This window comes from Taudactylus pleione, unplaced genomic scaffold (genome assembly GCF_031769625.1).
Source record: "Taudactylus pleione unplaced genomic scaffold, aTauple2 ptg000693l, whole genome shotgun sequence".
NCBI lineage: Eukaryota > Metazoa > Chordata > Amphibia > Anura > Myobatrachidae > Taudactylus > Taudactylus pleione.
The window spans coordinates 328,256-339,063 of NW_028285095.1; the positions used below are offsets into that span (position 1 = coordinate 328,256).

Here is a 10,808-nt window from a genome sequence, read left to right on the forward strand (position 1 = left end):
TTGACCTGTTCCCCATTGTAGTTGCTTTAGAACTCTGGGGGGACAGCTTGAGGAATGCTAGCATCACTTTTTGGTGCGACAACCTGCGCGTAGTGCATGCGATTAACCATCAGAGTTAATCCTCTCTTCTGGTTGTTCGTCTGCTAGCGAGACTTTTGCTGCGTTGCCTGCTGCTTAATGTCCATTTTGTTGCTCGACATGTGCCCCGTGTACAAAATGCGATATCGGATGCATTGTCACGATTCGACTGGCATTGGTTTAGGGAATTAGCCCCTCAGGCAGAGTGGTCCGGTGACCCATGTCCTCCTTATGTTTGGCAGATCATCAGGCCGGCATGGAGGAACTAGCTTTGAGGGCCATTGCCCCCAGAACTTTGCGCTGTTATCAGGGCGGGTTGGCTGGAATGGGAGCGTTTCCGGGTCTTGGTGGCCCAGGCGTAAGAGCTTGCAGCAGGTCATGCTGGCTCTAATTTGGGATCTGTACTCGCAAGGACACTCGCACGCTGTGGTGCGGCGTATTTTAGCAGGCGTGTTGTTTTTCTCTGGGTTATATGACAGGTCCGACCCCTCCAGGTCCTTCTTAGTCTCCAGTGCTTTGAGGGGTTGGTCCAGGTCGACCCTTCCAGTGGATGACTCCAGGCGTCCCGTTGGCGTTTCCATGTTCCTCGCTTGTTGGCTGCGGTCCCTGCAGCTTGTTATTTCAGTTGAGTTTTGCCATGGCGTTTCATGGAGCGTTTCCGGTCTGTGAGTTAGTTGAGTTTTGCCATGGCGTTTCATGGAGCGTTTCCGGTCTGTGAATTAGTTGAGTTTTGCCATGGCGTTTCATGGAGCGTTTCCGGTCTGTGAGTTAGTTGAGTTTTGCCATGGCGTTTCATGGAGCGTTTCCGGTCTGTGAATTAGTTGAGTTTTGCCATGGCGTTTCATGGAGCGTTTCCGGTCTGTGAGTTAGTTGAGTTTTGCCATGGCGTTTCATGGAGCGTTTCCGGTCTGTGAGTTAGTTGAGTTTTGCCATGGCGTTTCATGGAGCGTTTCCGGTCTGTGAGTTAGTTGAGTTTTGCCATGGCGCTTCATGGAGCATTTCCGGTCTGTGAATTAGTTGCCCCCGCTAAGAGGGCTGACCCACCACTCACTGTTGTGGATGTAATTGTACGCCCGGACGCGGTGCTATGCCTTATACGACGCTCCAAGATGAACCAGGCTGGAAGAGGGCGCTGGCATTCCCGTCAACCATGTCCCATTCCTGCAGTATGTCCAGTGGCGCTTTCTCGCCCTTTTGAACAAGTGCGTGGCAAACAGGATGGGGCATGGTTGATACACGAGGATGGGTTCTCGGTTACGAAATACCAGTTTGGTCATGTCTTGAAGCGTTGCTTGGCATCTTTAGGGCTCGAGCCGGGTGAGTTCGGTACTCACTCATTTAGAATTGGAGCTGCGGCGTCTGCTGGCTCATCCGACGGGGAGATACAATCCCTTGGTCGGTGGCGCTCTGCTGCGTTCCGTCGCTATATTCATCCAGGTTTATCTGTTGTGTTCCAACATAGCTTACCGGAGGCCTAACCACTCGCCGACATACTGCGGGAGAGTCTATGAAGAATTTTTTATTTTCCCCGCCAGGATCCCAAATGGCTTCTGAATTATATGATTTGGCGTGATGGTGATGGTGGAGTCTGATTGGCTACGCTGTTCCCGTTCCCCTTTCTCTCTTTTTTGTTACGCTCCCATGTCTTGTCGGTGTCTATGTGATTCGGCTGCTTTGTATGGTTTTTTCTTTCCATGTTGACCTTTACTTTTCACACGGTGGCGGCGCATCGGTTTAGGCCTCGCTTGCTGAGTCAGGCCCAGAATACTGAAACTTATTCTAGTGACATGATCCTGTATAAAGTGTATTCAACCCCCCCCCCGCGTGTTGTGCATACAGTTAGATGATATGTGCGCACTGACCGATGTTCTTGGTGAAGTATCTCCTTGCAATCTGGCCCTGCCGGTCCCGTATAGTCAGCAGTGATGCGCGGTAAGGGAGCACTTGATTAGACGACCAGATGTACATGTTCAAAATGCAAAATTTACTGGGATTTCTTGCCAAATACATATACGTATATTTAAGCAGTTTGTCGCGAGTGTGTCCTGGAGGCTTTCCTCGCTGATGGCAGAAATCACAGGACGGACATGAGAAAACGTTCAGGTCACATCTTAGTGGCCCTTAGTACAATTTATGGTCCTTACCCAGGGCCCAGTGTAAACTAAACTAATACTATCTCATAATATCTAAATCTAAGCTAATACTAAACTCATAATATCACAGCACCTCCAAGTATTACAATTCACAGGTAAACCAGCTACACTGTTACATTTATAGGCCCGATAATGGGGATGTAAAATATAAAACTGTATACAGTATTTTCTACTGCGCAACAAAAGCGTTTTGTGTTATTAGTACATTTCGGCAGCAGAGCACTTGCTGGGCGGAAGACCCATCTTACACTGATGAGCCCCGAGCGTTTCATATGTAGTAGGGAGCGATTTACTGGTTCCGGTGAGATCGCTGCTGGAATTAAGACCAATCAGCTTTAGCGCGGATCCAGGTTGTTTTTGCCTTAAAATATTTGTTTTCTTTAAATCTACTGCGCTGCTTAAGTCCCCCCCATCCCCCTCGCTCCATACAATACAGCAGATTGAGGGGCACATTCATCAACACTAAAATAACGGTTTTAAAAGGAGATTTTTCTTAATTACCATTTTTAGTATTCATGAACACACTTAACCAGGAGATACAGTAGCACTGATATCTCCATGCCAAGTCCCCCTGCGTTGATTTGCGCACTCCCCATACATTAGTACGGGGGATATGGAAATTACTTTTTGGAATTTGAATAGTGTATGTATTTTCGGAATGTGATAGTGTTATTATACATCACTGTCAGGTGGCGTATAGCGAGTTATACAGTACTTACCTGCGTCAGCTGGGCAGGTCCTCGGCTCCCCCCAGCACTCCCTGGTCCGTCCTCCGGTTCCGGTGGCTGTGCTGTCACTGCGTTCTCCCGGCAGAACACAGTAAAAAGTTTAGAAAAAAAAAAGTTTCCTAGTTTTTCTTTATTATTTACTATACTCTCTCAGGAACAAACATCTTTATAGCTCTTCTCTGTTTTATCACACAGAAATAAGTCATATTTTGTAACTCTGTGGCAATGATTTGATTAGACTAAAAAAGGTTAAAAAAAAAGACTGTATTAAATATAGTTAATAATTGTGTTATTTACATCCCACCACTTACCGCATGCATAGCAGCTTTAATAACGCCGGTATGCACGTACAAATGTGACTACAATCTTCCACAGAGAGCTGTCCTTTGCGATGATAGGTCTTCCAGGAGTCCTTCTGTACATGCACTGGACGACATGCGAACTGCAGGGGACACTGGGACGGGTGGAAGACTTCCCCAAAACGACAAAGGGAGGGTGACTATTGGCTCCTGCGTCTAGCGAAGTCATGACAATACGTTGGGACAGCAGCTTGGCGATTGACTGCAATGCACCTAGCAGGGCCGGGCTTTGGTTAGCAGGAGGAGTGTGACACCGCGAGTTAATGTAACCACTTGTGGAGAGAGGTTTGTGTCCTGTGACAGTAGGATTCCGCACAGCCACTTCCCGCTGACCGTCTCCACCGAGGCCTGGAGCCCACGCCCTGCAGAGACCCCCGTACGGTGCCGGCTGCATGGTGTACTAGGAGAAGTTTGCGCGGTGGGTCTGCGAGCCTGGCTCTGGTGCTTTGTGCCCGGTGAGGTGGAGGAGGGGCCGCCCGGAGCTCAGTGCAGGATCTGTGCCCCCCATCAGCCTCTTCCATCTGGATGTTTATGGACCACTGCTGGGGCTGCATAGACCCAGCCCTCACCCATGTGCACCGTCCTTCCCTCCCTCCAATCATGAGTCCCTGGGGCCGGCCCCTCTGCTGCCGATTCCCCAACTGCTGGTCGGGGGGATGAGCCGCTCTGAGCACCGGGCACACCGCCACCTCTGGGATCTGCCTGGCCAGTATTACCGGGGCAACTTCTGCAGCCGAAACTTTGCTGGGAACATCAGACCCGTTCACAGAGGAGCTGATAACCGGGGAGCGATCGGGGTGCAGTCTCCTTGTCAATTAATAATCACTCAGCAACAATGGGTAGGCACTGCTAATAAATGTATGTATGTATGTATGTATGTATGTATGTATGAAAAAACAATGCCTGTATCTTCTGCTACAACAGACAGTTGTAGAAAGCTGCACCTCTCAGTAAATCCCGTTAGTAGGGATCAAACAATAATACACAAATGCAAAATCCAGAGGGTGCGATACAGAAGAAATATGTTAATATAAGAGTGATAACATCATATAATAAGATCAGTGGGTCATCTTTACTGTGTCCTTTCCGCTGGAATACCCTCAGGTGTGGAATTGTGGAGGCTGATGTTCCTGAAAATACCCTCTCACCAAAGATCCCAACAAGAAAAGAACCCAATGGCCGATCACTAGAGATTTCTTTATCAAAAATAAAAAAAAAATTGCCAATGCATAATTTTTTATACAAATAGCTTACAGGATAAAAGAAGGTGACAAAGTACCGACAACCACAATACTGATGAGGTGATGATATTCCTGCCACCACCCTTACGGGTGTGAGCTCGATTGGCAGGATCCTCCGGCTTAGTGTATGGACACAGCACCAGAAACCCTATGCGTTTCATCCATAAATGGACTTCTTCAGGGGTAAGAAATCAAGAATCTTTGTACGTTTCATCATGGCGGATGAGGAAGACGTGTCTGAGATTACGTCAGAGATGTGCGATTGACTTTTGTGTTAAACTTGGAAAAGTGTAAATGAAACTCATTAAATGTTTTGGTAATTGTACGGTGGAGAAATAATTAGCCGCGCTGCAGTATATCGGTGGTGGAAGCACTTCAGAGAGGATAATACGCGAGTGACTGACGAAGAGCGTGCGGGGAGACCATCTACCGCAGTTACATCAACATTGCCAAAGCTGCGGAGATGTTCCACAATGACAGGAGGTAACGTTACACAAACTTTATGCTTCACTTGTCATCTCATTCCAACTGGTTCAGCATATTGTGCCAGAGTAACTGATAATGCATCACGTGTGTGCCAGGAGGGTACCCAGAGATCTCACAGAGGAGCAGATGTGACAGAGTAACTGACAATACATCACGTGTGTGCCAGGAGGGTACCCAGAGATCTCACAGAGGAGCAGATGTGACAGAGTAACTGACAATACATCACGTGTGTGCCAGGAGGGTACCCAGAGATCTCACAGAGGAGCAGATGTGACAGAGTAACTGACAATGCATCACGTGTGTGCCAGGAGGGTACCCAGAGATCTCACAGAGGAGCAGATGTGACAGAGTAACTGATAATACATCACGTGTGTGCCAGGATGGTACCCAGAGATCTCACAGAGGAGCAGATGTGACAGAGTAACTGACAATACATCTCGTGTGTGCCAGGAGGGTGCCCAGAGATCTCACAGAGGAGCAGATGTGACAGAGTAACTGACAATACATCACGTGTGTGCCAGGAGGGTACCCAGAGATCTCACAGAGGAGCAGATGTGAGAGTAACTGACAATGCATCACGTGTGTGCCAGGAGGGTACCCAGAGATCTCACAGAGGAGCAGATGTGACAGAGTAACTGACAATGCATCACGTGTGTGCCAGGAGGGTACCCAGAGATCTCACAGAGGAGCAGATGTGAGAGTAACTGACAAAGCATCACGTGTGTGCCAGGAGGGCGCCCAGAGATCTCACAGAGGAGCAGATGTGACAGAGTAACTGACAATACATCACGTGTGTGCCAGGAGGGTACCCAGAGATCTCACAGAGGAGCAGATGTGAGAGTAACTGACAATACATCACGTGTGTGCCAGGAGGGTACCCAGAGATCTCACAGAGGAGCAGATATGAGAGTAACTGACAATACATCACGTGTGTGCCAGGAGGGTACCCAGAGATCTCACAGAGGAGCAGATGTGACAGAGTAACTGATAATACATCACGTGTGTGCCAGGAAGGTGCCCAGAGATCTCACAGAGGAGCAGATGTGACAGAGTAACTGACAATACATCACGTGTGTGCCAGGAGGGTACCCAGAGATCTCACAGAGGAGCAGATGTGACAGAGTAACTGACAATACATCACGTGTGTGCCAGGAGGGTACCCAGAGATCTCACAGAGGAGCAGATGTGAGAGTAACTGACAATGCATCACGTGTGTGCCAGGAGGGTACCCAGAGATCTCACAGAGGAGCAGATGTGACAGAGTAACTGACAATGCATCACGTGTGTGCCAGGAGGGCGCCCAGAGATCTCACAGAGGAGCAGATGTGACAGAGTAACTGATAATACATCACGTGTGTGCCAGGAGGGTGCCCAGAGATCTCACAGAGGAGCAGATGTGACAGAGTAACTGACAATGCATCACGTGTGTGCCAGGAGGGCACCCAGAGATCTCACAGAGGAGCAGATGTGACAGAGTAACTGATAATACATCACGTGTGTGCCAGGAGGGTGCCCAGAGATCTCACAGAGGAGCAGATGTGACAGAGTAACTGACAATACATCACGTGTGTGCCAGGAGGGTACCCAGAGATCTCACAGAGGAGCAGATGTGACAGAGTAACTGACAATGCATCACGTGTGTGCCAGGAGGGTGCCCAGAGATCTCACAGAGGAGCAGATGTGACAGAGTAACTGATAATACATCACGTGTGTGCCAGGAGGGCGCCCAGAGATCTCACAGAGGAGCAGATGTGACAGAGTAACTGACAATGCATCACGTGTGTGCCAGGAGGGTGCCCAGAGATCTCACAGAGGAGCAGATGTGCCAGGTGGGCACCCAGAGATCTCACAGAAGAGCAGATGTGACGTTGAGTTGAATCGTGCAACAACATCATTCAAATGTCGCAGAGGATACCCGATTTCCTGACATCGATTGTGACGTGTGACTAATTGTCCAAAAAAATCTGTGTGATTCCTTCGACGTGTAAAGTCATGCGTCTGCTGTTCTTTGATGCGCACGGTATGATCCTACAGCGCTGGGTTCCCTGTGCACAGACAATTAATGGTGACTACTATGCAAACGTCCTGAAAACCCATTTGTGTGGAGTCATGAGGAAGAGAAGACATTTGCTGAAGAAACAGAGGTTGTTGCTCCAGGACAAAACCCCGACCACATGTTGCTGCTGTTACATTGGCAGCACTGACTGAGATTAATGGGACAGCGCTGGAGCGCCCTCCATATAGCCCGGACTTAGCGCCCTGTGATTTCTGGCCATTCCCAACCCTGAGAAAACAACTGCGAGGAAAGAAGTTCTCAACAGATGATGAAGTAAAAAAATGCAGGGCCAGATTATAGGGGGGAGGTTGTCGAGGGGCCCCCACATTGTGGCAACATACCCTCTCTGACCAGCTCCAAGTCCCGTCATCAGTGACAGACCGTGCCTGACCATGGAAGCCCCGCCTCCTCGCTAACGGAGCCTAATACACTGATCAGAAGCCTGCCCCATGCTGCTGCAAAAACGTGTGTGTGTGTGCGTACGTGCGCTCTCTGTCCTTTCCTCTCTCTCGCCCTCTCAGGGGCATTTCAAGAGAGGAGGGGGCCCCTGTGCAGTCGGGCCCCCTCCTCTCAGTCCAGCGGCCGGCAGCGCACTGAGCGCAGCGCCACACTGTGACTCTGGACACTAGGGTGTGCCCAGAACCTACAGCACATGGGCATTTCCCTTGTGTTTCCCATACTGCGCATGCTCAAAATGCTGGGAAAGTGGCCGCGGCGGCTGTCTTCCAGGCGGTTTTTTACAATGCTGACACCAGCGCCGATGTGGGACTCTCACCCCCTCTCTGTCTCTCTCCCTCTTACCTCTTTCTCTCCCTCCCTCCCTCCCTATCTCTCTATTTCTCCGTCCCTCCCTCTGTGTCTCTCTCTCTTCCCACTCACTCTCACACCCCGCGTGTGCCCCTGGCTGTGTACTAGATCATGTACGCTATGCTGCAGACAGTCGGTTCCCAGCAGTGTCGTGGACATAATGTAGTGCGCTGCCACCTGGCCGGTCAGTGGACAGATCAGAGACATGGTAAGGGGCATAGGAGTCACTGCGACAGACCGTGGCAATTTTATTGATGGGGCCCCCACACGCCTTAATCCGGCCCTGGAAAAATGTCACAGCTGTAGAGAAGTGATGTCACAGAACCGTCTAATCCACGACTTTGAATCGTTGTTGAAACGCTGCAGAAAATATAATGAATGTGACGGACGCTACTTTGAAAAAGAAAAATGTTCAGATTCTGTGGAGTCATCGGATTCTGAATAAACGCATCAGTCTCATTACTCCTCATGTGTGTACAGGAGTCAGAGCCTAATTATTGCTCAGTCCTAGATGTCTTAGAAATGAATCATTAAGTGAACAGTAAGAAGCCCCTTTTATATAGAGAGTAAAGCAAAAACTAGTGAGAACAAAGCTCTGCTCCTAGTCCCATGTATGGGGGGGACGGGGGGGACGGGGGGGACGGGAGCTCACACAAGCTGCTCATAGATCTATATCAGCAGGATAATATCCATTACATCGCTCAGTTACCGTACTTCCAATGCAAAGAGCTGGGACGCTCCACGGGTCCACCCCAGACCTGCAAGCCATCCCCTAGCAGAGAGGACACCCAGACCTGCAAGCCATCCCCTAGCAGAGAGGACACCCAGACCTGCAAGTCATCCCCTAGCAGAGAGGACACCCCAGACCTGCAAGCCATCCCCTAGCAGAGAGGACACCCCAGACCTGCAAGCCATCCCCAAGCAGAGAGGACACCCCAGACCTGCAAGCCATCCCCTAGCAGAGAGGACACCCCAGACCTGCAAGCCATCCCCTAGCAGAGAGGACACCCCTGACCTGCAAGCCATCCCCTAGCAGAGAGGAACGACCAGACCTGCAAGCCATCCCCTAGCAGAGAGGACACCCCTGACCTGCAAGCCATCCCCTAGCAGAGAGGACACCCCAGACCTGCAAGCCATCCCCAAGCAGAGAGGACACCCCAGACCTGCAAGCCATCCCCTAGCAGAGAGGACACCCCAGACCTGCAAGCCATCCCCTAGCAGAGAGGACACCCCTGACCTGCAAGCCATCCCCTAGCAGAGATTAACGACCAGACCTGCAAGCCATCCCCTAGCAGAGAGGACACCCCAGACCTGCAAGCCATCCCCTAGCAGAGAGGACACCCCAGACCTGCAAGCCATCCCCTAGCAGAGAGGACACCCCAGACCTGCAAGCCATCCCCTAGCAGAGAGGACACCCCAGACCTGCAAGCCATCCCCTAGCAGAGAGGACACCCCAGACCTGCAAGCCATCCCCTAGCAGAGAGGACACCCCAGACCTGCAAGCCATCCCCTAGCAGAGAGGACACCCCAGACCTGGGCCGGGTCCCTCTCACTGACTCACAGGAAGCTGGAACTTCATCTGTGAATATTTTTTACACAACTTTTTGGGATCTTGCTTCCTCTCAGCCATCTAATATCTTCTGGATTCCTCAGCTCAATCCCAAACTGGGTGTCTGCAAATATTACATCAGCCGTCAAATTAAATTCTACCGACTACGGAGCATTTTTAGATGAAAGCTGCTGTTACATATGGTTATGTCTGAAGTGTCCCAGAAAATAAGCAAAAATATGAAATAGCTGTAATTGTAAATTACAGTCTGTCCGGCGTCCTCATCTCAGCCCATCTAGAGGCAAAATGGAATCAGCCAAAAATCTTTTGAACATAACAACTATCCGTTTTTACCACTAAACAGACAAGATGGCGAGAAATGATGTCCGTCCTCACATGGTCAGGAAGAAGATGGTCACTACGAGATATACAGTTTTTACGTTTATATTTTGTCTCATGAACCTTATTGAGACTCATTTACAGAGTGCAAAACAGCTGAGGCGCAGTGCCTCATCCTCGTTACTGCTGTAATGCACTTTATCACTGATGTGCCACAAGTCATGGGATAGCAGTATGTAATGGTAATGGTAGGTGGCACCACTGTACTGTGGTATCTTGGAAATGCCCAGACCTGCATCAGCTGTAACATCTCATGAGTCACTTTGAACACCGGCTCATGGCACGGTGATGTGAGTTATCAGAGTTGGAACGGGGCATGTTACTGGGCGCGGATGGGACATTCCATTTCCGAAGTATTACAGATATTCAACATGCCTCGATCTACGGTGTCATGTGTGTACCAGGAATACTTCATGGAAGGCATTACCACACACTGTGGACAGCGCTGTGGCCGACCACGGGTGCTTAATGATCGTGTAAAGCGGCATCTGGCCACCATTGTCCGTGGTAATAGAGAACCGACACTGGCTGAAATCACATACAATGCAGGAGGTACCAGACGCATATCCAGCAGGTCAGTGCCGCGTTCTTTAGCTTCCATGGTCCAATGAGTCATGGTTCAGTTGTTTCGGGCTGATGGTAGAGTTCGGGTGTGGCGCAGACCCCATGAAACAATGGACCCCAGTTGTCATCAAGGCACCGTGCAGGCTGGTGGTGGTTCCATAATGGTGCGAGGTGTGTTCACGTGTCATGGGTTGGGTCCGCTGGTCCGCCAGAACACATCATTGATCGGTAACCGCTATGTTACATTGCCTGATGACCATTTGTAGCCCTTCACGGACTTCATGTACCCCCACAATGATGGAATATTCCAGCAAGATAATGCACCGTGTCATCGGTCCCAAGTTGTCCAAAATTAGTTCAAGGAGCATTCTGTAGAATTCCGGCAAGT

General features: G+C 49.9%; 1 pseudogene; it reads left to right on the plus strand.

The window, feature by feature from the left end:
* Nucleotides 1–322: 322 nt before the first annotated feature.
* Nucleotides 323–9,988, plus strand: LOC148477749 (uncharacterized; annotated as a pseudogene).
* The last annotated feature ends 820 nt before the right edge of the window (nt 9,989–10,808 follow it).